The sequence below is a fragment of the Panthera onca genome, chromosome A1 (genome assembly GCF_046562875.1).
Source record: "Panthera onca isolate mPanOnc1 chromosome A1, mPanOnc1 haplotype 2, whole genome shotgun sequence".
In the NCBI taxonomy this organism is placed as follows: domain Eukaryota; kingdom Metazoa; phylum Chordata; class Mammalia; order Carnivora; family Felidae; genus Panthera; species Panthera onca.
The window spans coordinates 129,958,817-129,984,186 of record NC_138339.1 but is presented as its reverse complement, the minus strand read 5'-3'; the positions used below and the strand labels follow the sequence as shown (position 1 = coordinate 129,984,186).

Sequence of the window (25,370 nt, the reverse complement as noted above, 5' to 3'; positions counted from 1 at the left end):
TGTCAGTTATGTTATAAGCCAGACCACCCATAAGTGCCTCCTGATAATCAGAGCATTCTAAAATGCTGCAGTTAAAACTGTGGCCAGTGGAAGAAGAGCTGTTCTTTGTCCCGGGGGCATCTTCCTGAGTGCTACTTTGGGGCACTTCTCTAGTCCCTCAGCACAAAGAGCCTCGAGGACACATTCACTGTGGATGTTTCAAATTAGTAGATTGACACCAATCACTTTCACAAGCAACAGTCACTAGCCTGTGTGAGATATTTTTTCCTTGTACTTTTTTTTTTTTTTTTTTTAAACAGCTTTACTGAGCTATAGTTCTCACACCATACAATTCATCCATTTAAAATGTATGATTGAGGGGCGCCTGGGTGGCTCCGTCAGTTAAGCATCTGACTTCAGCTCAGGTCGTGATCTCATGAGTTCAAGCCCCTCATTGGGCTCTTTGCTGTCAGGACAGAGCCTGCCTCGGATCCTCTGTCTCCCTCTCTCTCTGACCCTCCCCCACTCATGTGCTCTCCCTCTCTCTCTCTCTCTCTCTCTCTCAAAAATAAACAAAAAAAATATATGATTGAATGGCTTTTAATATATTCACAGTTATGCATCCATCACCAGAGTCAATTTTATAACATTTTCATTACCCCAAAAGAAAGTGTACCCCTAAATTGTCACCCACCTCCACTCTCCCGATTTCCCCACGCCACTGGCAGCCACTCATCTACTTTCTGTTTCTAGACATCCTATACTGGACATTATAGAAATAGAGCCACACCACCTGTGATCTTCTGCATCTGGCTTCTTTCACTTCACACCATGTCACAGCATGTGTCAGTGCTCCATTCCTTTTCATTGCCAAGTAATATTCCATTGTGTAGATATACTGCCTTTGGGCTCTCATTCATCATTTGATGGACATTTGGGTTGATTTGAGTTTTGGCTGTTATAACACTATGAATATTTTGGAGTGTGGGTTTTTGTGGGGGCCATGATTGTTAAGTTGTAAGTTTTATGACTGTAAGTTGTAATGAGCAATTCCAGTTTTTAAAGATTTAAGAGAGGAATAGAACTATGTTGATGTTGTTTGTAACTTAAAGGGACAATTTTTTTGTGTAGATGTAGATTTCCATTCAGAGAGATTAACTATATAACACAAGGCTAAAATCAAAAGGTGTCTAGATCTAATTCTCCATATCACTTGAGTTTTCTAAGTTCTATGTTTTACTATTTTTTTTTTTTTTTTAAATAGGCTGGGGTGCCTGGGTGGCTCAGTTGGTTAAGTATCGACTCTTTATGTCAACTCAGATCATGATCTCATGGTTCATGGGTTCAAGCCCTTCATCAGGCTCTGCACTGATGGCATGAAGCCTCCTTGCTATTCTCTCTCTCCCTCTCTCTCTGTCCCTCCTCATCGTCCCCCCCCCTCAAAATAAATAAATAAACTTTAAAAAAATTAGGAAAGAAATATGTATTGGTCCTGAGGTCTCACTTGAAATGATGTGGAATTAGTCTGGGTGGAGGGTGGTACAAGGATTTTTTTCTGGGTGTGTTTGGCTGCTGGGTGGTTGAAGTGGAAGCCGGGACCAGAGAGAGGAACGAGGTGGGAGGAGAATCTGGGGTGATGTGTGACACCCATCTGCCTTCGGCCCAGCTTCCCCTGGCCCGCCCTCATGGCTGCAGGGCAGTGACTGGTAATACTTAGTATGGTTATTGCTTGTTAACTGGGTGACGTGCTTCACAGCTGAGAACCTCTGTGTCCAGTTTCACTCTGCTTCTGACTCACAAAGCTCTGGTGTTGAGCTGTTGGTTTTTAGTAAAAGCAGGTGTTAGGAAGAATGTACTAAAAGACAAATCAAGCCCCTAAGGGACTTTGATAGATGCAGTACTAAAAAACATTTCCGGGCTGTTTTTTGTTATTATGTTTGTTTTGTTTTGTTTTTTTTAAACAGGACTTAACAGTTTTCAGTTTAACTGTGTTTTCCTTCCTGAAATCTCTAAGTGAGGCTAGTCTTTGTGATTTATTCTATGCATTGTTTTTAGGGAGTTCCTCTACTTCTCATGTCTCGTTGAAGTTAGAGAGCATTGTTTTTCTTTTCACACCAACCATACCTGCAGAAATAGGAGTGATTTGAGTTTGCCTCCAATTTCTTTCTTTATCTCTATTTTCCTTCCTTTGGGGGTGTTTTAACTGAATTCTGACTTCAGGTGAGTCAACAGGAATTTTTAGGTATCATTCAATGCATGACAGGAGAGATATCATAAGAGATGGTAGCCCTCAAGGATCCCACCTTCTGGTTTGAGAGTCAAAGCTTTATTCCTACCTGTTGACATACAGTACTAACACCTCTGAGTGCCCAATTGTGAATGGCCAGAGAAGCCCAAGTGAGGGAAGGCTTTGTGAGGCCTGCCCCTGAGACTTTAGTAAACTCAAATGGGAGAAAGAAAGTGGGTAATAGTCGTAGGCATACAGACATGACAGCAAACTGGAGTTGGGAGGCGTGATGATGAGTAGGGTAGTTGACAAGATTTGGGTGATGGTAGGATTTGACTATCAAGCCAAGCAGTTTGACTTTAATAACCCTAAAGAATACGAAGTAAGGGGGCGCCTGCTTGGCTGAGTCAGTGGAGCATGCAACTCTTGATCTTGCAGTTGTGAGTTTGAGCCCCACGTTGGGTATAGAGATTACTTAAAAAAGTATTTAAAAAAAAAAAGAATAGGAAGTAAAGACTTTTGAACAGGAACACAAGCTTACTGTTTAAAGGAGAGACTTTTATTTCCATTTTACACCTGAGGAAACCAGGGCTTTTCAAATATTTTCTTTTCAAATAACTCTCCAAGGTCACATGGCTAGTGGAGGTTGGATCCCCCAGAGCCCAGGGTAGATATATATATATGCGTGCACTGGCCTGAATCTTCAGATCACCAAGGCTTCAGCCAGCTCCACCCTTGTGTGACCCTGGGAGTCTATACATGACTGCATTTGTTTGTCAGCGTCACTCCCTGGGCTGAACCGATAAGGGGGAGATGGGGGATTTGGGGTAAGTCACTTCCCAGCCTTTATGAAGCCCTGGGAAAGCAGGGGCAGGCACCCAGCCAGGCCTCCATAGTCTGCACAGCAACAGTCCAGGCACGTTCCAAGAGCTGCAGAGAGTGCCTGAGGAGTTTTGGAGCTACAGGTCCCTGGGCAAGCCTTTCCTCCAAAATGGGAGCCGCAGGGCTGATTGTGATCTGGGCAGGGTGTCAGCACAGCTGCAGCCACAGCACAAGTCGACTCTTGTCACTGCCCTGATCCTTTAGCGCAGGCAGGAGAACAAGAGGACTCCGTCTGTACTGAAGTTTTCCATTCATTCCTTTGCTCACTCCTTCACAGACTATGCAACAAATAGTTAAGTACCTAAGATGTCCTGAGCTGCCTTAAGGCAACACACAAAACAACCTGAGTCCCTGGGTTGCCTTTGCTTGATCCTTCTGGTCTCACCTATGGAATTTGAGTAGGCAGAGCATTCCTGTCCAACGGGAGAGAGAAAGGAAAAAAATGAGTTATTGAGGGTTTTCCTCATCTTAGAGGTCTCTGATTCTGTAGACAGATCTCACAGAAGGTTCTTAAATGGATTAGGAATATCCCTTAAATCATGTCCAGGGGGTTGCAATTTGTATTTCTATTATGCAGCGCACCCCTCCTCTTTTTTTTTTTTCTTTCAAAACACTTTTACTTCTGTCCTTGATCTTTATGAATTAATTCTTTATGTCACAGTAGATATACAGACATGATACTGAGACCCACGTCTACCTATACTAACAGTGGACCCTGGTTCCTCCAAAATTTCCTTGTCTGAAAACGGGAATGAAAACAGTACCTACCTTAGAGGGCACTCCGGGGATAGAGGTGACGATGCTCCTGGCACAGGGCCTGGCTCAGAGAAAAACCTCAGGGAATGATGGTTACAATGATGACTGTCTGTAATTATTTCCATTTAACAGGAAGGAAAGCCTTAGACCTGGGAGGTTAAGTGACTTGCTTAAGGTCATGTAGAGAGAGGCAAAGCTGGAAGTAGGAGCCAGGGCTTATGGGGTCCCAGGCCAGTGCTCTGGCCTTGAGATTCATTTTGGTCTTCAAGAGAAAATGTTAATACACATGGATAATTGCGTCTGAGGCTAATCCTCTGGTAGCTGGTTTTGGCTTTTATCGGGGATTGGAGGGCAAGGCTTCCTCAACACACAAGATTCTCAATCCCGGGCACCTGTGGGAGCAGAGGATTGGGGGCCTCCTTCTTTGTTTTCTGAGAGGCATAGTGGGCCTGGGGGCGGTGTGATTCCAGTACTCCTCTGCTCCACCCTTGCCTGGTGCTGGCCAGATCCTGCGGACCCCCCTGGGGCTTCACAGGGACCAAGCCTGGCCTGGGGTGGGTGCTGGGCTAGGCATGCAGATGGCAGCTGGGTGTTCTAGAATTCTCCATCCTTGAGCAGAGCTGGGCCCTTACTGCTGTAGGACGACTCTCAGGCTTAAGCCTGGGAACTGGGTATGGGAGGAGTCTCCTTAAAACCCTTTGGAAAAAGAAACCTGACATTTGCCATTGGGGCAGGGGCAGCAGATGTCCCTTGCAGCTTCCCTGGTCACCCTGTGGTCAGAGGACTGTTCCCATTGGTCTTAGGTACACAGTGGGGTGCCCTTACCGCTGGTAAGGGAGAGTTAAGAACTGCCCAGATGGGTTTTCCCAGGAAGTGGATAGCACTTGGAATTTTGCTTCAGATGGGATAGTGCAGTGGAGAAGTCCACAGTCAGGCCTGGATTTGAATCCCAGCTCTGCTTCTCTGCGTGCAGGGGTGGATGGGTGGGGCATGCTTGGAAAGTTATTTAGCCCCTTTAGTTCTCAGTTTCTATATCTGTAAAATGGGAATGAGAATACCTACCTCATGCATATGCAGTATGAAATAAAGTAACATATGCAAACGTGCATGTGCATGGCCTGTTGTGGCTATTTTTATCATTCTTATTGTTATTAAGCACATCACTGGGCTCCACTAATATGTGGGTGGAAACAGCTTTCACGTGTGGCTCAGCCTCGCAGAGGCTGTGCATTTGCCATGACTCAGGAGCTTAAAATGAGCCGAGGAGCTTAAACCTCTCTTTGCTGTATTGTTATGTGCAGTCATTTCTGTTATCTGGGGGGGATCATTCGGTTCCTGCTGCTGTGTAATGCCATGTCATCTTTCACAGTTTCTTCTCTGTTTAGTTTGGTGTTTTTGAATGAAAAAAATAACTATATAGCTAAAATGTATTGAGGGTTTACTCTAATAAAGTTTTACTTATATTATCTTCTTTAATTCATGTAACAACCAAATGAAGAGACAGAGGTTGAATGATGCCCAAGGCTACACTGCTTTTGTACAGCAGACCCCAGCTTCCCAGGCCCAACGCCAGAGCCCGCACTCAGCCCCTGCCTGCCTCCCTTAAACAGGGCAGTGGTTGACTTTGGTGGCCTCGAGAGATCACGTAGTCTGGTCTGTTCCCCAGCCCTCTCTCTGGACGAAGCTGTGTGCCACAGAGGTGAACATCTGCCTGACCTTAGAAGCTTTTCTGAGGATGCTGCAGATCCTGTTCCGGAAGCCATTTTAGGGTCTGTAGGGACAGTGGCTTCATCCTCAGTCCTCTTGCAGTGTCCCCTTAAGGCTATCCATACATCCTCAGGAGTAGTTAGGGACTCACTTTGAGAGTGTGCTCAGTCCTGGGTTGGGCACAGACAGCAAGGGTGACGTTCCACTGGTATGTGGATGGTGGGGCCTTCTGCCGCTGTGTCTGTGGTATGTGGCATCCAGTGCTGGTGTAACCAGACATCATCTCCGCCTTCCCTCCAACTGAGTCACCAGACCACAGCTGGCTCCTTCCCCACAGGTTTGTGTCTACTGGGCTCTAGAGCAGAGAGGTGGCCTGTGGGCCAACTGGATGGCTTGAGGAGCTGAGTGGCTGTATCCAGCCTGGCCTGCGGTCCCTGACGTGACTGGGGTGGGTGGATCAGCTCCGACCACAGCAGCCACTGAGGGGTTTTTTAGGGACCTTGAGGCCTGAGAACTAACATACCCCCCGGGTGTGCCTTCATGCAATGAGCACTTATTGAGCATCCACTGTGTGCCTCAGGAGACCGTGTGAAAGAGACCTCACGTGTGAGTTGGTGTAGTGCTGCTTCCAGCCCAGCGGGCAGGGCCACCAGTGGCCACCAGGGAGCTCCACTGCTCTCAGAAGGATCCAAGGCTGGCAGAGGGGCCGGGTTGGCTGTGTTTCTGTTTATCTGAGCAGCTTCCATGACAACCAGGAGATAAATACCTGAGGTCAAGCAAAGCCTGGAGCAAGATTAGGTGTCTGGATAGGGTGGGGCCTATACTGTGATTTGGAGACCCTTAAGTGACCAGAATCTTCCAGGTGGCCTATTCAACCTATCTAATTAGTTTTTTAGTTAATTAATTAATGCCCCACCCAATTCCAGGAAGGATTTAAAGTGGCTCCATACAGCAGGTGTTTTAGAGGGAAGAAGGTATCCTAAGCTTGCTCTCAGTGAAATGTTGGGGTTTAGGCCCCACATGGGTCATATACCAGCTGCCAGCTCAGCTCCATGCTCCCAGGTCTGGCTCCCTGAGAAGCACAACCTTTGCAGCTTCTATAATCACCTCCTGGGCCCTTTGCAACAAGTGGCCCCCGACACCTTCCTGCCTTGAGGCAAATCATGTGACTTAAGAGAAGCAAATCTGACCTCAATTACCAGGTGCAAATATCAGTCACTGGGAGTAACCAGGAGGCCAGCGTCCCTGGTTGTTTCAGCCTCTGGCGTTAAATATTAAGAGTGCACTGTTCAGGGTGTGATAAAGGCTGTCTCTAACAGTTTATGATTTCCAGTAAACTAGAGGGCTTCAAGGAAGGCCCAGGGGCAGGTGAGAGACTCCAAGCCTGGCCCACCACTGAGCTGGCAGAGCAATTTCTGCAGGAATAGGAGGGGCGGGAGCAGGGCACCAGCTTCTCAAAGCTAGCCCTGCTCTACAGCAGAGCCAGAGAGCCACACTGCCCAGCCACCATGAAGCAGGGCCAGTTTCTGCAGCTAGCCACACAGTGATGTGCACTCTGGGGGTGGCCATACGTGGAAAGGAAGACATCTATCTGCAGTGCTGTGGCCATTGTGCCTGCTTCCTGCTACCCAGCTGCCAGGCCAGCTAGGAGCCTTGGACACATTCCTCTGTACGTCTGGGCCGTGGGCAGCTGGAGCTGCTCTCACAGAAAGCCAGAGGAGCATTTCCAGCATCTGGGACCTGCAGACACTGGGCTGAGAACCCTCAGCATCTGGCCACGTGGAAGCTCTAGGCAGGCAGCATACCCCATCTTGGCCTGGGAAGGGACCTGAGCTCCCCCTCCCCACTTCCAATACCATAAAGGAGGCCCTTCTAAGTTTCTCTGGAGTATCTGATCCAACAGCAAAGATAGAAGACACGCGTAGAATTAAATCAGAACACAGTAACAGTAGCATGCATTCACTTAACAAATATGTAATGAACACTTCGCTGTGTGGCACACACTGTGCTAGATGCTGGGCTTAAAACCGTGAACACCTATCCCTGATCAAACGGAGCTTGCTTACTCTAGTGGTGAAGATAGGAGGTAATTAAACACATAAATAAAATGTTAACAGTAGGATTAAGTGGTGTGTAGCAAAGTACACTAATATGTAACCAAGTGACCAAGTAGCTATGTTGCACTGGGTGGTCAGGGATGGCCTCTGAGGAAGTGGTGTTCAAGAGAATACCTGAAAAAGAAGAGGGAGTTTGGAGGAGGTGAATAGTCACAAGATTACCTGTCCTGATAGCTGTTGGGGCAGGAGAGCCAGGGTGCCAGTAGGAGAGGAAGGATGTTCTAGAACACACAGCTTAGTTAACTTGATGCTCTGGGATTTGTAACATTTCTTATTTTCTGAATCATGCCCTAAACATCCATTCAGGAAACCTTTACTGAGTGTCCTCTGTGTGCCATGCACTCTACTGGACATGGTGAAAGTAAAATGGACCTGCCAGCATCCCTTCTCAAGGGTGTTGAATCTGTTGTGACAGTTAAGGCCAGGAAACCAAGGCTGTGTGGGAAGTGCTGTGGAGGAGAGAACCAAGGAGGGGCTTCCCAATCCCTGTGGGCCTTGAGGGGAGGAGACACTATCTGTGAGGCTCCCTGGGTGAGATGACACCTGAGGGGTCGTGGAGGGGGATGAGGTTAGCCAGGCAAAGAAGAGAACGCGTGTGTTCCAGGCACAGCGACCTGTGTGTAGGTTCGCAGGGGAGGGGAGGCGAGGCAGATGTGAGAAGACTATGCTCCAGAGCCTGCACCAGACATCTGAGAGTGGCTTGTGGAGTTAAGAGGTTCCCAGGGGGCCAAGTGAGTGCCGGGCAAAGTCTTGAGAAAAGGACTGCTGAGGTTCACGAGCTCAGACCAATCTCGGGCCTCCCTTCCCACCGGGAGCCGTCCATGGGAGGACGAACTCACTCGGAGCAGCCATTTCCCAAATCAGAATAGAAGAATCACCTGAACCCTCCACGTGAACACATCTGACTGCTGGTTTTTTAGAGGGAAGGGAGCCCTGAGATAAAATCTATTAATCTAGAAGTAGGAACAAAAGTTTGTGTTTAGGGCAGGAAGACCTTCTTTGCAAGTCTCACTAGGCTCTCTGGTGAGTCTCAATAGGCTGTAAAATTGCCAAGACTGTTATCACATCCCAATAAATGCATAGTATGATCATAAAGTAAAATAATGCTGTGTTTATTCCAGCCTGATAGGGAACATACGCTTTCTCTCCTCCTTGCCTCTTACCTTCTCCCCTTCTTTTGTTTCCCTCTCTCATTTCCAGCCCCCAGAGTCCCTGGTAATCTTTTTTACACACTCATTACTCTCTCAAAACCCTCCAGTATAGATAACCGCACTTGATTACTTGGAACTCATCTCAACCTGTTGAAAACCAGGAAGTAAGCAGTAAATAAAAAAGGTAGCCAGAAAGAGAGTGAGAGGGAGAGAGACCAAAGTCTAAAATTAATCAATATTTATTGAGGATTTGTGGACTTACTATGTTCAAGCACTGTGCTAAGCTCATCACATTCTGTTTTTGTTTAACCTTCCCAAATGCTCTTCCACGTGCCCCATCACATCTGGTCCCCACCCCCTCCACCTCCTTTGTGCCCCAGGAGGCTGACCTGTATGCAGTACGTCATCACGTACCTTGTCTCTGGCTTCGGACTTTGGCCAGTGGAGATCAGTGGACACAGGAAAATTAGGTAAAGAATTTATTCCTCTGGCTCCACCCCAGGTCATTACAGCCTAACTCACCCATTCTGACAGCCACCTTCTCTGGGCTCCCTACCCTCGTCCTTCACACCTTCAGGCTGGAGGTGGTAACAGCTCCCCACCGTTGCTAACCCAAAGTACCCCTCTATTCCTTGTTGGTTTCCTTAAACCCTTCCAGTTTGAGAATGCCATCTGTTTCCTGCAGGACCCTGACAGTATGATAAACTCTAGGAGGTAAGCACTGTATTCACCCCATTGTAAGACAGGGAACGTGAGCCTCAGAGAAGTTTGATAACTTGTCCAAGGGCCTATGGGGCAGAGGGTAAAACTAAGACTCAAATCCAAGTGTTCCTGATACTTGTGGCTAAGCATGTGTCTGTTTAATCATTACATCCCACTGTTCCCCATGCAGAGAAGACCACCTATCTCCCCAGATTCCACTAAATATCTGTTACTACTTTTGTTTCCCTATCCACAACCATTTAAGAAGAGCAAAAATTAGAAATGGGTGCTAAAGACAGGCTTTCTAGTAAATAATGAGAAGGGCCTGGAGACAGTCCGCAATGCAGAAAGGCATAGTAACTATTAAAAATAGGCCTCAGAACTTGACAAGCCTTCATACTCCACACTTGCCATATCTTCTGTGTGTTCTGAGGTATGGCAGCATTGACATTACGATCCTTCGGAGCTGAAGTAGAGTTTCTGAATTTGCGAAAAGACTTAACTTGGGGTTGCCTAATTCTGCCTGACATTGGTTTTTATTTCAGTGGTCAGTTTTCATGCTTAGTTTGTAACACCCCAAGCACAGGGCAGAGGTTTTTTTAGTTCTGAAACTGCTGATTCAGTTTGCATGAGGATATTACTTTTTAAGGAACTTTCAAAAACACCTAAAATTTAACTGTAGCCATAGTTTAGTTAGAGAATCCCTGGGTGAAGAATTTTGTCCATTCCTAGCATTTACAGAATCTGATGTCACTTAGGTTGGAGGAAGACCCTGGGGAGAAGCGCCAGGAGCCATTCAGCGGGTGGAAGGGCCTTTACCCTGGGACTCTCTCCATGGACAGCTATATGGAGGTTGTTATTAGGACATCATCTCCTGCCTGTCTGGCCAGTCCTTCAAGATCATAGCTGGAGGAAACCATAAGAGGGCTGCTTTACATTTTACTTGATTATTAGTAAGGTTGACCCTTTAAAAATCTTTTACATTTGTATTAATTTTGATAATTCCGTTCACATGTATGCAAGAACTTGCTAGTTGCTTCCCAGTATCCATTGTCCCCTTTCTTAGTAACGAACCCAGATGTTAGCTGAGCCCTTTGCTGGCCAACCAAATGATTATGTTTCCCAGACTTCCTTGCAGCTAGGTATGGCCATGTTACTGAGTTGTGGCTAATGAGATGTAAGGTGAGAGTATCATGAGGTACTTCCAAGAAGTTGCCTGAAAAGGAGAGGCGTGTGCCCTTCTACTCATTCTCCCTTTCTCCCACCTACTTTATTTTTGTTTGTTTTATTTATTTGAGAGAGAAAGAGAGAAGGAGGAGGAGGAAGAGGAGGAGGAGGAGGAGGGGGAGGGGGAGGGGGAGGGGGAGGGGCAGAGGGAGACACAGAATCCAAAGCAGGCTCCAGGCTTCAAGCTGTCAGCACAGAGCCTGATGCAGGGCTTGAACCCACAAATCACAAGATCATGACCTGAGCTGAAGTCGGATGCTTAACTGAGTCACCCAGGCGCCCCTCCCCAGCCTACTTTTTTAAATGAGAGCACTATAACTAGAGTTCAAGCAACCAACATTGACCATGAGAGCTGTGCCCTAGGGTTGGGGTAGAATGAGCTAGAAAAAGTATAGGTCCCTAATGACTCTTAGAACCACCATGCTGGCCCTGGACTGACACCTCTGGGCATTTTTTTTTTTTTTTAACATGAGAAAGAAATCACCTCCATCTTGTTTAAGCCAGTGTTGTTTTCTGTTATATGTAACTGCACCAAATTCTAATACAAAGTGCTCTGTGTTTTTTGGTTTTTTTTTAATTCTGGACCATGTTTTTTCATTACTTACCTGTGTTCTTTACATAGGAAGAATATTTTCTCTGTAAGTGTGATTATTCTCCCCATTTTTGCTTGCCTTTTGATTTTGTTTATGAGTTTTGTTTTTAAAGCAGAGGTGTTGTGTTTTTTTTAATGTTAAAATTTCTAGAGTTTTAAAATGCTACTTGCTTTTGTATTTGAAGTCCTTCTCCATTCAGATGAGATAAATATCCACCAATATCTTTCTAGGTTTTTTTCCTAATGGTTCACTGTTTATATTTAGCATTTTTGTCCATTGGTGAGTGCTGTTGGTGAGTTTTGAATCTCCTGTAGGTCATCAATTTTGATCCCCAACTGGCCTCCTGAGGTGTGGGACAAGAGCCAATATCACCTCTCACGTACACCAGCTGTCCTGGCCTGAGCCTCCTGAAGGCCAGCACACTCAGCACACATACTCCCCCTGCGCCTTCCCCCACTCCCCCCTCTTTGATTTCTCCACCCACTACCCAGGATAGCACTCTTGGCTTCTTCTGGGACTCCTGTCTTCACCACCCTGTGTTCAGCGCTATTCCAGCTCACCTCAAATTCCTATTTACCTAGACCAGGCCATTGACAGATTTCCTAACTGTCCCATTTTTTTTTTTAATTTTTTTTTCTATGGAAAGGTAATATGAAGAATTTTTATATCTTTTTCTAAGTGGACATGGAGGTTTTTTAATTAAAATTTTGTTTTCTGATAAGAGAAATGAAACATATTCATCACCTAAAAAATTAGAAAATGCAAAAAAGTCCCAAACAAAATATAAATAAAAGCCAGAAGTTCTGTATGAATACTGCTTTATAAAAACACAAAACATAGCCTTGTGTGATGACAGATGGTAGCTACACTTGTGGTGAGCATAGTATTACATATAGATTTTTTGAATGACTATGTTGTACGCTTGAAACTAATGTAATATTGTTTGTCAACTCTACTTCAGTTAAAAAAAAATACATAGTAAAAAGTGAAATCTCTACCACCTCAAGAAGTAACCTCTATCAATAGTTGAAGTAGCTCCTTCCAGACTTATTTATACAAACAAACGTAAAAGATACACATAGGCACAGTTTTGTTCATGAATATTAGATTGTGCTGTATATGCGTTCGGCAACTAGCCTTTTTTTTTTTTTTTTTAAATTTTTTTTTTTAACGTTTATTTATTTTTGGGACAGAGAGAGACAGAGCATGAACAGGGGAGGGGCAGAGAGAGAGGGAGACACAGAATCTGAAACAGGCTCCAGGCTGTGAGCGGTCAGCATAGTGCCTGACGCGGGGCTCGAACTCATGGACCGTGAGATCATGACCTGAGCTGAAGTCGGACGCTTAACCGACTGAGCCACCCAGGCGCCCCGGCAACTAGCTTTTTAAAATAGCGATATACTGTGTATGTCTTTCTGAGATGGTACAAAGAGACCTATACCACCTATGTTTCAAAGGCTGCATGGTATTATCTCACTGCATGAATGCACCATTTTTTCATCTTCCCTCCTGCAGATGAATGTGGAGTTTTCCACCGTCATGTGACTGATATGTGAGGCTACTATAAACATCCTCGTCTTTATATTTTTACGCATTTGTGCCATTGTTCCTATAGGACTTCTAAAATTGAGGTTGTTGAGTAAACGGGTACCTACATAGTAAATTGTGCATGCTGCCAAAACCTCTTATCAATAAGTGCCGTGTCCTTTTTTTTTTTAAATTTTTTTTTTTTCAACGTTTTTTATTTATTTTTGGGACAGAGAGAGACAGAGCATGAACGGGGGAGGGTCAGAGAGAGAGGGAGACACAGAATCGGAAACAGGCTCCAGGCTCCGAGCCATCAGCCCAGAGCCTGACGCGGGGCTCGAACTCACGGACCGCGAGATCGTGACCTGGCTGAAGTCGGACGCTTAACCGACTGCGCCACCCAGGCGCCCCTGCCGTGTCCTTTTATTTATTTTTTTTTAATTTTTTTTTTTAACGTTTATTTATTTTTGAGACAGAGAGAGACAGAGCATGAACGGGGGAGGGGCAGAGAGAGAGGGAGACACAGAATCGGAAACAAGCTCCAGGCTCTGAGCCATCAGCCCAGAGCCCGACGCGGGGCTCGAACTCATGGACCGTGAGATCGTGACCTGAGCTGAAGTCGGACGCTTAACCGACTGAGCCACCCAGGCGCCCCTGCTGTGTCCTTTTAAACGGTCATTTCGCCATACTGCTCCTCCCCACTGGTTCCTTCCTCACTCTGCTGCTGGATTACTTTCACAAAATTCAGATGTGATCGCACCTCTCCCTGTTGAGGAGGCCTCGATGGCTTCTCACTGCCAACAGGACAGAGCCCAGACACTGAGCATCCATCCAGGGACCTTTCCAGTCTGTTTGGGTCCCCTCTGGGAGGCACGCACCCAGATGGCACGTGGAGTGCAAGAGACTTATGGAGGTAACATCTGTGAAAGAGAAAGGGAAGGGGGCAGGAGGAGGCAGTCTGACTGTGGTAGGGGTCTCAGTCCTGAGGAAGAAGTGGGTGGGAAGATCCTACAACCATGTTGCAGCGTGGAGAAGGTCTCAGCCAGCCCAGGGAATGGTTCCAATGCAGAGATGATTGCCCATGAGGTGAGTCACACTCTGGGTAGAAATAGACAGGTCCTAGCATTCCTGCCTTAATCTGCCATTGGCTGGGAGGTTCCCAGGAGAAAATGTGACCTTGACCCGAATGGTTTGGCAGATCCTGAAGTTGCAAGCTGCCACTCTGTCCATGCCCGCCAGGAACTGCAGCCTGCCTTTTATTTCCTGCTCCCAGATCCCCTGCTCTGGCACCACTGTCCTGACTACCTGCCACACACCACACAACCAGCTGTCCATAACCCTCCCACTCCCCACCCCAACCCTGACCTTTGTTCACCTTGTTTTTTCTGCCTGGAATGCCACTTCTCCCCAGTTATACCTCTCAAAATGTGTTTTCAAAGCCCAGCTTAAATGTTACCCCTCTGGGTCACCTTCCTTGATCGCCCCATGCAGTCAATTGTTCCTTGCACCTGTGGTGCTATTTGTAGGTCAATACTTCCCAAGCTGGAGTATTCTTAGCCACACTTTTCTCAAAATCTTGCCCCCTCAAACCTCAAAACCCACCACAGTGTAGGTACACAGAAAATATTGACTGAAATATTGACCTGCCCCTCAAAGCACCTCGACGCTGCGGACTCCACTGCCTGGAAGGGTTGGAAGCACACAGTCCGTGGTCAATAAATGTTGAATTGTCTGGGCTTCATATGGGCAGGGTGAGGTGGGCAGAGGGTTTTGGGGAGAGGGTGTTTACTGTCATTGGGTATCACCTAAGTGTGGCACCAAGCCAGAGTTTCAAAACTACAGCACATCTTCCTCTGTTCATATATTCCTCCATGACTTGGAAAGACCCCAAATTTTTTAAGTCATCATTTTATTGCCTCAGTCGACAGATGGGAACTTTTGGGGGGCTTCCCTTTTTAAACCACATTTTTGGGAGTTGGGATTTTGCATTTCTTCATTGCTCGTTCTCCTTATGGGTGTAAGAAGAAATTAAAGAACTCCTCTGGGAGGGGACCTGTGGGAAATGGCTGAGGATCTCTGGGGTGGGCATAGTTGGGCTAACATCAAAGCTTGGCAGGGATGAGGGTGGGTGGAGAGAACAGAGGAAGAACTGCTGGCCCAGACTCTCTACGCACTTTAGATGTCCCTTGGCCACTGTCCCTTATCTGAAGGAGGCTGTGGCTGGGGTGGCCACACCCTCCACTCTTCCCTGGGCTTCTCCTCAGGATACCCTCTACAGTTTTCTTATCAGGGCGAGGGCCATGCGCCTCTGTCTTCTCTATTACTGTGTTCAGTGCAGGTATCAGCAAGGAGGGTTCTATGCTGAGGCCTTGGCTGTTGGTGATGATTTGGCAGTGGTTGGGAATTCTTAGAGCTTTGTAGTGCGAGGAGGCCAGTTGTAAGGTCAAAGTCCTTATCTCTGGGTTCACAGGCTTATCTTCTGGGGTTGGACCCACCCTCTCTCCTAAGTGGTATCAAATTGTGCATTTGGTGGGCACATAATTCTCATCAAATTCTTTTTTTACCAGTGAAGTTTATGATCCAAACCACTGCTTTAAACAAAAGAAGAATAGCCTTTTTAAAAAAAAAAAAGGGGGGGGGGGGTGCGTGTTTTCCTACAAAAGTCAGATTCTAGTTGGATGATTGGCCCTGAGTAATGTAGACACCAGGGTGATTCCAGAAGGAAGCCCAGACCATCACCTTCACACTGTGATTGTCCTCCAGCAGCTTTGCGTTCCCCTTAGAATCGTAATTCAGAATTTGTGGTTTAGGGACCATAGAGATTCTGTTGGCACAAATCTAGAGAGCTGAACCTCTGAGAGTTGGACCAAGTGGTCTGATGCTCACCTCCAAGAGGACAACCCAGAGACAGAGCAGACCCTGCAACTGAGTGGAGGGGAGAAGGGAGCCATGTAGAGCCTGAATATGTAGGCACGTAGGCCTGGAATATCTATGAGAATAGAATATTGCTAGGCTTTTAAATGAATTCCAGCATAGTCATTCTAAACATCCCTACAAACCTGAGTTCTGGGCAGATTCTGGTCTCCAGGGTAATGGTTGTGATGTTCCCAGTAACTGTCAGGGGTGTTCGGGGTATAGCAGCCAACAATGAAGGGAAAGCAAAACAGAAAAGGGGGAAAGTGCATGAAAAGAAACTTCTCAAAGTAGAGTAAAATATTGAACTAGGTTACAAAAGCACAGAGCTAGAACATGACAGCCTCTCTGATTTTGACAGCCCCTCTACTTTATTTTTTAAGTCCTGGCCACAGTTACAAAGAAGGAGCCATATCTGTCGAGACTTCCCAAGGGTTACGTAAACAGTTTGGATGGTTATATATTTTTTTAAACAACAGTTTCTGAAAACACTGAAAAAAATCCCACTTATTTAACAGTCTGATGTCTGAGCCAGCCCCGGGAGTCCCTGGGAGACCTTACAGAATCACTTCCTCCTGACTATAGTGGGGGCAGGGCCTTGTCTACGTCAGGAAGCTCATTGAGAGACCAGAGGAGCAAGAGCCGGATCTTCAGATTGTTCCTCATAAGGACAGCTCTGTCTTGTCACCAGCAGAGAGTGAGGACCCAGAATGCAGCAGACATAGGGCTTCTGGAGACATGGCCTTTTTAGGAGGGAACATGTGCTCCAGGCCACTCTGCCCACTTGAGATCTGGTATGATGATAGAAACAGGGTTCCTGGGCCCCTAAGTCATGGTGGGAATCCTCTCTTCTTTGTTAAGGTCTTAGGAACCTCAGTGGCCTCAAGGGTTTCTCAGATCTAAGGGGCTGGGTTTTATCTGAGAAATGCTTGTGTCTTTGGACACATCCTAGTCACTAACTCCTGTCTTCACTCCAGTAGCCTCTGAAAAGTATCTAGACTACTGGTATCTAGAAAAAAGTATCTAGAAAAACTGGTTGTATGCACCAGTGGGAGTGGCTTAAAGGAAGCAAGAAGGTCCTCGTGCTTCGTTGTCATCCTCCCCCCGCTCAAATTTTAACTATACCTCAAGTTTGCCATTAGAAATATATTTTCACTTAAGTATTCTCCTTCCCAAGATGTTATTTTGGAAGTGAAGTTAGCTAAAGATGCATAACTCATTAATGCAAATTAGCTTTATTAAACCGATGCTTTCTATTTAAAGAGGTCCTGGTCCAGTGGTTCTTAGTCTTTTTGAGGTCACACAGCCCTTCCAGAATTAAAGGAACTAGATGTACAAATATCCAGAATTTTACATACCATTTGTGGATCTCAAGGACCCCTTGATTGACCCTGCTCTGGAGTTCTGAGTTTTGTGAGAGGGTGGTACATGGGAAGAGGTGGTGGGGAGGGGTGGGGAACAGGTGCAAACAAGGAACCTGGGTGCTGCTAGAGATCACTTGTGGTTTTCCCCAAGGCTAGTAATGTGGACAAGTTAGAAATGAATGTCTGTCACCCAGCTGTGGTCCCTGCCCTGCCCTAGAGAGAAGGTATGCTTCTGTCAGCAATGATGTTGGGGACTTGTGCACCACTTCTGTCAGCTCCCAAGGCCGTGTGCAGTATATCTCCATTGAGCTGGATGGGGAGAAAGCCGTCCCAGGGACTCTAGAGATGGCTTTCTCCTAGAGGTCACAGAAGGTGGCTTGTGTCCATCTGTTGAGCTGGGGTCCTCTTGACAAGGTGACAGGGGCCACACTAACCTTCTACTGCCACCCCCCAGCAGAAGTGGGGGCTTGATCACTCCAGACTATATATTATAACCTTGACTCTGAGATCTGTTTTATTTTCTTTGGGGAAGTCAGTTTTACAAATCAGCTTGTGATTCCCTGGGTATTGTTCTGTTCAAACTAGGGGAAACATGGGGAAAGTTTTTGGATCCAGACTTCATTCGAAAGCATCACAGGGGATTTTGGAAGTGATGCAGCATAGCGAAACAAGCATAGTGATCATTTGTAGTCCCGTGCTTGTTATGTGAAGCTCCTTATGCTGTGGTGACTCAAGGAGGCAGAATTTCCCCTTCTTGAGCCAGCTGGACAAGTGTCAACACTTCTGTCTTTGCAAGCTCTGGCACAGAGGAGGAGGAGCAGGGCCTGGATTAAGGGAAGTCTGCAGGGACTGGGGGATTGGGTCCAGTTTAACACACATGAAATTAGGTGGTCCTTCTCTTGAGCCAGTCAGCCAGGTTCCCCCTGCCCCACAGAGCCATCTGCAACACCTGGCATGGCACCCCATCCAAACTGGACACCAGCACATGTTTGTTAAACTGATCAGAGACTCACCTCTCACCTCCATCCCGTCCCAGAACAAATCCCAGGCTTTGCACGTCACACTCAAGCAGGCATACCCTCATGATCAGAACCAGTTTTTCCCACACTCACAGTCAGACTTTCTCCATTACTTCTTTGTGTTTTCTAGTATTAGTGATTGTTGTTATTATTTCTGTGTCCACTGGATTTCTTGATATTAAAATAAAGATTTCTTAAACAGGATACACGAAGCGCTAGTCATAGATGAAGTGTATGATAAATTGACCTTTCATGAACTTTTGTTCATCAAAAGTTACCAGTGAAAGAGTGAAAAGGCATGTCACAGACTGATATTTTCAGTAATGTACCTGACAGAGGACTTACATTTAGAATGTAAAAATAATTCCAGCAAGTCAATCAGAAAAAGACAAAATAGGCAAAAGTCTGGATCAGCAACATCTTAAAACTGCATATGTGTATAGTCAATAAGCAAATTAAAATTTACAAGATATGCTATATGCCGTCCCAAAGGACTGAGACTTAAGATTGATAATACCAAATATTGGCAGACCCTCATACACTCCTGGCAGAAATATCATGTGGTAAAATGTGTAGCAGTACCTACGAAAGCTGGGATTATACCCATTTCATAAACTATCGATTCCGCTTCGCGTGTACACTCAAGAGGAGTGAATGCATATGTCCACCAGTGTCTGTAGTATTTTTATTCACAGAAGTCCCAAAGTGGAAACAGCGCAAATCTTCATCAGTCATGGAATGGAGAAATAAATTTTGTCATATCCATATGATGAAACACATCAGAGCAATTTAAAAAAAGAACAATGATGAAACAGAACAACATAGATGAATCTCACAGGCATGTTGAACGAAATCAGGCAGACATCAGAAAAGGGTGTATTATATGATTTGGTCCTCCTGAAGGATAGGACCACACTTTTCATCTCTGAAACCCCAGTGCCTGGCACAGTTCCTGTCACATATAGCCAGCTCTCATGTGATGTTTGTTGACAGGGTGAGTGAAGTAAGGCCCTTACTCCTAAAGGTGCCTTCAGAGTAACGTTTGTGTATGCATGAGAGTGGAATCCATCTGGGAGGCAGTTAACAAATGCTCACAATTTGCTGTAAAATGAGGCAGAAAACACCTGCTGTAAAGAGGAGCAAAACTGAAGCCCTTTCACGAGAATGAGGAGGGGAATGGCAGAGGAGCTGTGTGTTCTGGGAAGAGACACTCACAGGTGCTGGGGGACTAGGAGGGCTTCCTGAAAGGGATAGTATTGTGCTGAACTTTAAAAGTGGGTTGAGGGGGCGCCTGGGTGGCGCAGCCGGTTGGGCGTCCGACTTCAGCCAGGTCACGATCTCGCAGTCCGTGAGTTCGAGCCCCGCGTCAGGCTCTGGGCTGATGGCTCAGAGCCTGGAGCTTGTTTCCGATTCTGTGTCTCCCTCTCTCTCTGCCCCTCCCCCGTTCATGCTCTGTCTCTCTCTGTCCCAAAAATAAATAAACGTTAAAAAAAAAAAAAAATTAAAAAAAAAAAAAAAAAAAAGTGGGTTGAGATGACAAGAGGCAGAAGAGGCCTGGGAAGGGCAGCCCAGGCTCAGGGAGTCCCATAACCAGGTAGTTCTTGAGCCTCAGTGTGAATCAGAATTGCCTGGAGGCCTTGTGAAATCCCAGGTGGCTGGACACCCCCCCCCCCCCCCCACAAAGACTCTGATTGAGCAGGTCTGGGGCAGGGCCTGAGACTTTGCATTTCTAACAAGGGCCAGGTGATGTGGATGCTACTGGTCTAGAAGCCACACTTTGAGAACCACTGACTTAAGCAAAGCCATCTGGTCAAGCCAGTTGCATCACACCTGAGCCACAGTATTAAGTAAGCCAATGGCTTACTTACAATGGCATCGGGGTGTGGACAGGTGTAGTGGGCCGTGACCTGGAGGCTGAGGAATTTAGATGTAAATCTGTACACTTAATTTAAGGCCAGCCACATGGATGGACATGTGTAATGACCGGTTTCTGGGATGTCCCTGTTACAGGGTGTGGGTACCCTCAGCGTGAAGCTTAAAGCTATACAGATGTGTGTGGATAGATTCATCCCGCATTTGGCCTTGTAGAGGCCATCTACAAGCTCTGAGCAGAGCACATCTACAGAGGGAGATTCCGTTTACACTGATGGGCAAACAAGGATTGAAAAAAGGCATCATTTTATTTTCAATTTTTTAATTGTATTTTTTAAATTTAATTCCAGTATGTTTAACATACGGTATTATATTAGTTTCAGGTGTACAATATAGTGATTCAACACTTTTGTGTATCACTCCTCGAGGCCTCATCACAGTGAGTTCCCTCCTTAATCCCCATCACCCATTTCACCCATCCCCCCACCCACCTCCCCTCTGTTAACCACTATTTTGTTCTTTAGAGTTAAGAGTCTGTTTCTTGGTTTGTCTCTCTTGCTCTTTTTTTGTTCCCTTTGCTTGTTTGTATTGTTTCTTAAATTCCACATATGAGTGAAATCATGTTTTTTGTCTTTCTCTGACTGACTTATTTTGCTTAGCACGATACTGTTTGGCTCCATCCATGACATCACAAATGGCAGATTTCATTCTTTTGTATGGCTGCATAATATACATATATATACATATGTATACATATATATACACACACACATATATACATATGTATACATATGTATATACATATATGCATATATATACATATATGCATAAATATATACATATACATATACATATACATATACATATACATATAGTACATACATATACATATATATATGCACCATATCTTTACCCATTCATCTATTGGTGGACACTTGGGCTGCTTCCATAATTTGGCTATTGTAAATAATGCTCCTGTAAACATAGAGATGCATGTGTCCCTTTGAATTAGTGTTTTTGTGTTTTGGGGGTACATACTCAGTAGTGTGATTACTGGATAGTAGGGTAGTTCTATCTCTAACTTTTTGAGGAACCACAGTAGCTGAGGATTCCCCTTTTTCCACATCCTCACCAACACTTGTTTCTTGTGTTTTTTATTTTAGCCATTCTGACAGGTGTGGGGTGAGATCTCATTGTAAGTTTTATATGCATTTCCCTGATGATAGGGGATGTTGAGCGTCTTTTCATGTGTCTCTTGGCTATGTGGATGCAAAAAGACATCATTTCAAACATGCAACAGCAAGAGTATAGCCATCTGGTACATGCAAGCTATGGTAATGGCAGGTGGAAAAAGAATCTGCTGATCTGATCATTCAGGTAAAAGCATCAGTTTTACTCTCAATAAAGAGATACTTGCTCTAGATTTTTCTTTCTTGTGGCCCACAGCCCTCCCAAATTCCCGAGGACAAATATGTCACACCACATACCCAGTCCATTTCTATTGCCAGAGCGATACCTAGATCCTGAAGGTTTCCCCCAAAAGGTCTCTCTGTGGCTGAAGAAGGGAGAGATAGTCACTTGGGTGCAGTTTGGGGAGAGAGGTCAACTCTTAATGCCTCAGGTGAAGAGTGCCTGACCCTCCCCAGGGTTGTCCCTGTCAGGACACCAGACCAGTCAGACAGGCCCTTTCCCGGATGACCCTGGCATGAAAAGCAGATGCCATCTGTCATCTTGGGTACTGGCTTCCAGTTATACCTCCAATAAACTACATTAAGTGACTACCAGCTCTCTGCAAAGCAATCTACTGGGTGTGGTAGAGACCCAGATGAATCAGCCACAGACCTGCCCTCCAGAAACACACAGTTTAATAGGGGGAGGGAGACAGAGAGAGTGGCCATTCCCAATATTAAAAACCCTTCTTCCTGGTTTCTTGTTTCCTCCTCTTCACATCCCTGGCCTAGGTCTAGCCACCTCCTCTCCCTCACTTGCCAGCATTGGAGGCTGGGGCCTGTCACCATTCACCAGGATCCTGGGGTCACAGAGATGAGTAAATCAAGATTTGGTCTGGTGGGGAGCCTTTCCCGCCCCACAGCTGGGGATAGGGTAGCTCTGAGCAGGTGCCCTGCAGCCACTCCCCCTGCTGTGGGGGCCATGACCCTCAAGCTCTGGGCTGAGGAAACCCAAATCCCCTTCCTGGCTGGGTTCCACATTGATAAAGGGAACCTGGGAACCCCTGCATTTTCATCAGCCTGTCCCAGACCAGTCAAATCACAGGTCTTTGGGGGTTGTAGCTGCAGCTCACATGATTATCCACAGGAAGATGAGATGGGGCTCAGACGAATGTCAGTGCCCTGCTGATTTCCCAAGTACCTCCTTTTTCTTGGAGTCCTGCCTGCCTTTTCCCTCAGGGACATGGAAACCGGTTTGCTTCTTCCTCACTACCCCCATCCCCAACTCCCATTTACAAGAGAATCACATAGAAGAGAGCAGGGACCCAGAAATCAGAACCAGATTTAGATCTTACTCTGCAAAGCACCTAATCTTTCTGAACCTCAGTTTCCTTAAATGTAGAATGGTGGGGGCGCCTGGGTGGCCCAGTCGGTTGGGCGTCTGACTTCGGCTCAGGTCAAGATCTCACACTCTGTGAGTTCGAGCCCTGCATCGAGCTCTATGCTGACAGCTCAGAGCCTGGAGCCTGCTTCCAATTGTGTGTCTCCCTCTCTCTCTGCCCCTCCCCTGCTCATGCCCTGTCTCTCTCTGTCTCAAAAATAAATAAAAACATTAAAAAAATTTTTTTTTAAATGTAGAATGGTGATAACAACCTTGCTTACTTCATAGTATTATTCAGAGGCGCAGAGGATACGGAAGCAAAATTCTTGTCCTTTAGCTGCCCTGAACCCTAACAAGGGAGTTGGACAAGCAGACACACACGGTGCAATATGTACCAGACCAGAGGCTTGTCTGGGCAGCAAATAGTGAGCAGAGTGGAGGCAAGCTAATTTTATCTAGTAAGGGGAAACGGCAGGGCTTCCTGTCCATGCCATGGGATGTGGGGTATGGAAGCAAGTTTCCAGAGCTTTGGACTGGTGTTTGTTGAATACCAGACACTATATTATTTTACCCATGTTTTATTTAGTCCTCACAACAACCCTATGAGATAGGTTTTATAGATAAGCAAACTGAGGCTTTGAAAGGATCACGCATTGGGCCCCTGGGTGGCTTAGTCAGTTGAGCATCCGACCTTTGATTTTGGCTCAGGTCATGATCCCAGGGTCGTGGGATGGAGCCCTGCATCAGCCTCTGTGCTGAGCATGGAGCCTGCTTAAGATTCTCTCTCTGTCTTGCTCTGCCCTCTCCTCGGCTCACTCTTTTTCTCAAGTTAAACAACAAAAAAGAATCATGCATTGCCTTGGCATAGTATTTATTGAACATCTACTAGTTGTGTTGCAGATATAACAGTACACAAAACAGACTCAAGTCCCCCACTTATGGAGCTTGCATTCCATAGGTAAAGTCACTTACCCAAAATGAGACTGGAATGTGCCAGAGCTGGGATTCAAACCCAGGTCTTGTGGTCTCCTGGGCTTGTTCTTTTCCCACCTTACCCCGGCAACTCACTGCTTCTCAGGACACTCCTCTCATACGGGACATAGACTGCCCCTGCCAGCCCTTCTGGGGAATTCAAGGGTTCAGGAGCAAGGCTGGGTCAGAGATAGGAGAGGAGCTGCCATTTATGTAGAACCTTCTGTGTTCCAAGCCTTCCCTGGCAGCACCCCCCCCCCCCCACCCCGCAAAGAAAGGCTGAATGCCTGATCTCTTGGATATTTTCCCCAGGGAGGGATGGAAAGGGGAGCTTCCCCAAGGGGATTTCAAGGGAAGGCGGGAGTGCTCTTTATGCTTACATCAGAAGGAGACACCCTCTTCTTGGCTCAGGTGGGGAATCCCTCTGTTTTTCACTGGGTTTAAGAGAGGCCTATTGTTTTCCTATTGTTTATGCCCTCAAGGGAGGAAAACTCAGGACCAGGGTATATCTGAGGATTGCATCAGCCTTTGGCATCTGAGTGAGCTCTGGCTCCTTGGTACTTGGCTCAGCTCTGCCCTTCCACTGTCCTCAGCTTCAGGCTGCTTCCTGATGCCATGAGACCCATGACACTCCCACTGGCCAGTGATGGTTTCTTTTAACCCAAGAAAATAATCAGTGATTTGCAAACCCAGTCCACTAAGGGAGGGGAAAAAAGATGCAAGATTGTTTGCTATAGCATTTACTCCTAGTAGCAGTCACTTGGAAATGATCTAAATGGCCGGTGTTTGGGGTTTAAATAAAGTATGGCAAAAGTATGCATTCAATGGAATACTGTATAGCCTTTAAAAATCATCATGTAGGGTCTCCTGGATGGCTCAGTCAGTTGAGCGTCTGACTTTGGCTAAAATCATGATCTAGCAGTTCCTAAGCTTGAGCCCCCGAGTCCGGCTGGAGCCTGCTTCGGATTCTGTGTCTCCCTCTCTCTCTGCCCCTCCCCTGCTCACGCTCTGTCTCTCTCTGTCTCTCTCTCAAAAATAAATAAACATTAAAAAATTTTTAAAAATCATCATGTAGAAGATTAAATGACATCAGAAGAGTGCTTATAATAGGTTTAGTCAAAATTCATAACTGAAACAGTGTACACAGAACAGAATGGACAACCTGATCTCATTTTTAAACACTATATGTATGTATGCATAGAAAAATGTCTATAAGGATGCATACCAAATGTGAAGAGTAGTTATCTCTGGGTGGTAGGATTCTAAGTGATTTTTTTCCTCTTTTCAATATTTTCCAATTCCTTCAGTGAAAATGCATGTCTTTTGTAATCATGGAGAGAAAATCCCACAGTATATATTAGAGAAGAGAAAGAGAATGTCTCCTTTTGGCCCTGTGCTTAGATGACCACAGGCCCCAGCCAGCTCTGGGAGATCTGAAAGCCCAAGAAGAGTGGGGTAGAGGCCAGCTTGAGAACTAGCTGGGTGCCATCTCCCAGAGAGGCTGCCTGACCACACAGTCTGGCTGAAGGAGGCCCCTCCCATGCTTTCTCCCTCTCTCACACCCATTTTATTGTCTTCATTGCATTTGTCCACATCTGAAATGACCTGCCTGGGCATCTGTCTCTTGGGTGATTATCTCCACCACCACAAAGCAAGCTCCATGAGACCAGGGACGCTGCCTATCCTGTTCCCTTTGACTTCCCATCAGCACCAGGGGCCCAAGTGAGATCTTGGTTTGTAAGCGGCAGAGGGCATACTCAGCAGCCCCAAGCTGTGGGCATTGATCTTAAAGCCACAGGTGACAGTGAGAAA

General features: G+C 46.1%; 1 protein-coding gene across 1 annotated transcript in view; it reads left to right on the top strand.

Annotated features, from left to right (window-relative positions):
* Positions 1–25,370, top strand: part of LOC132681576 (uncharacterized) — a 67,324-nt gene that overhangs the window by 15,526 nt on the left and 26,428 nt on the right. The gene's annotated exons all lie outside the window — the stretch shown is intronic.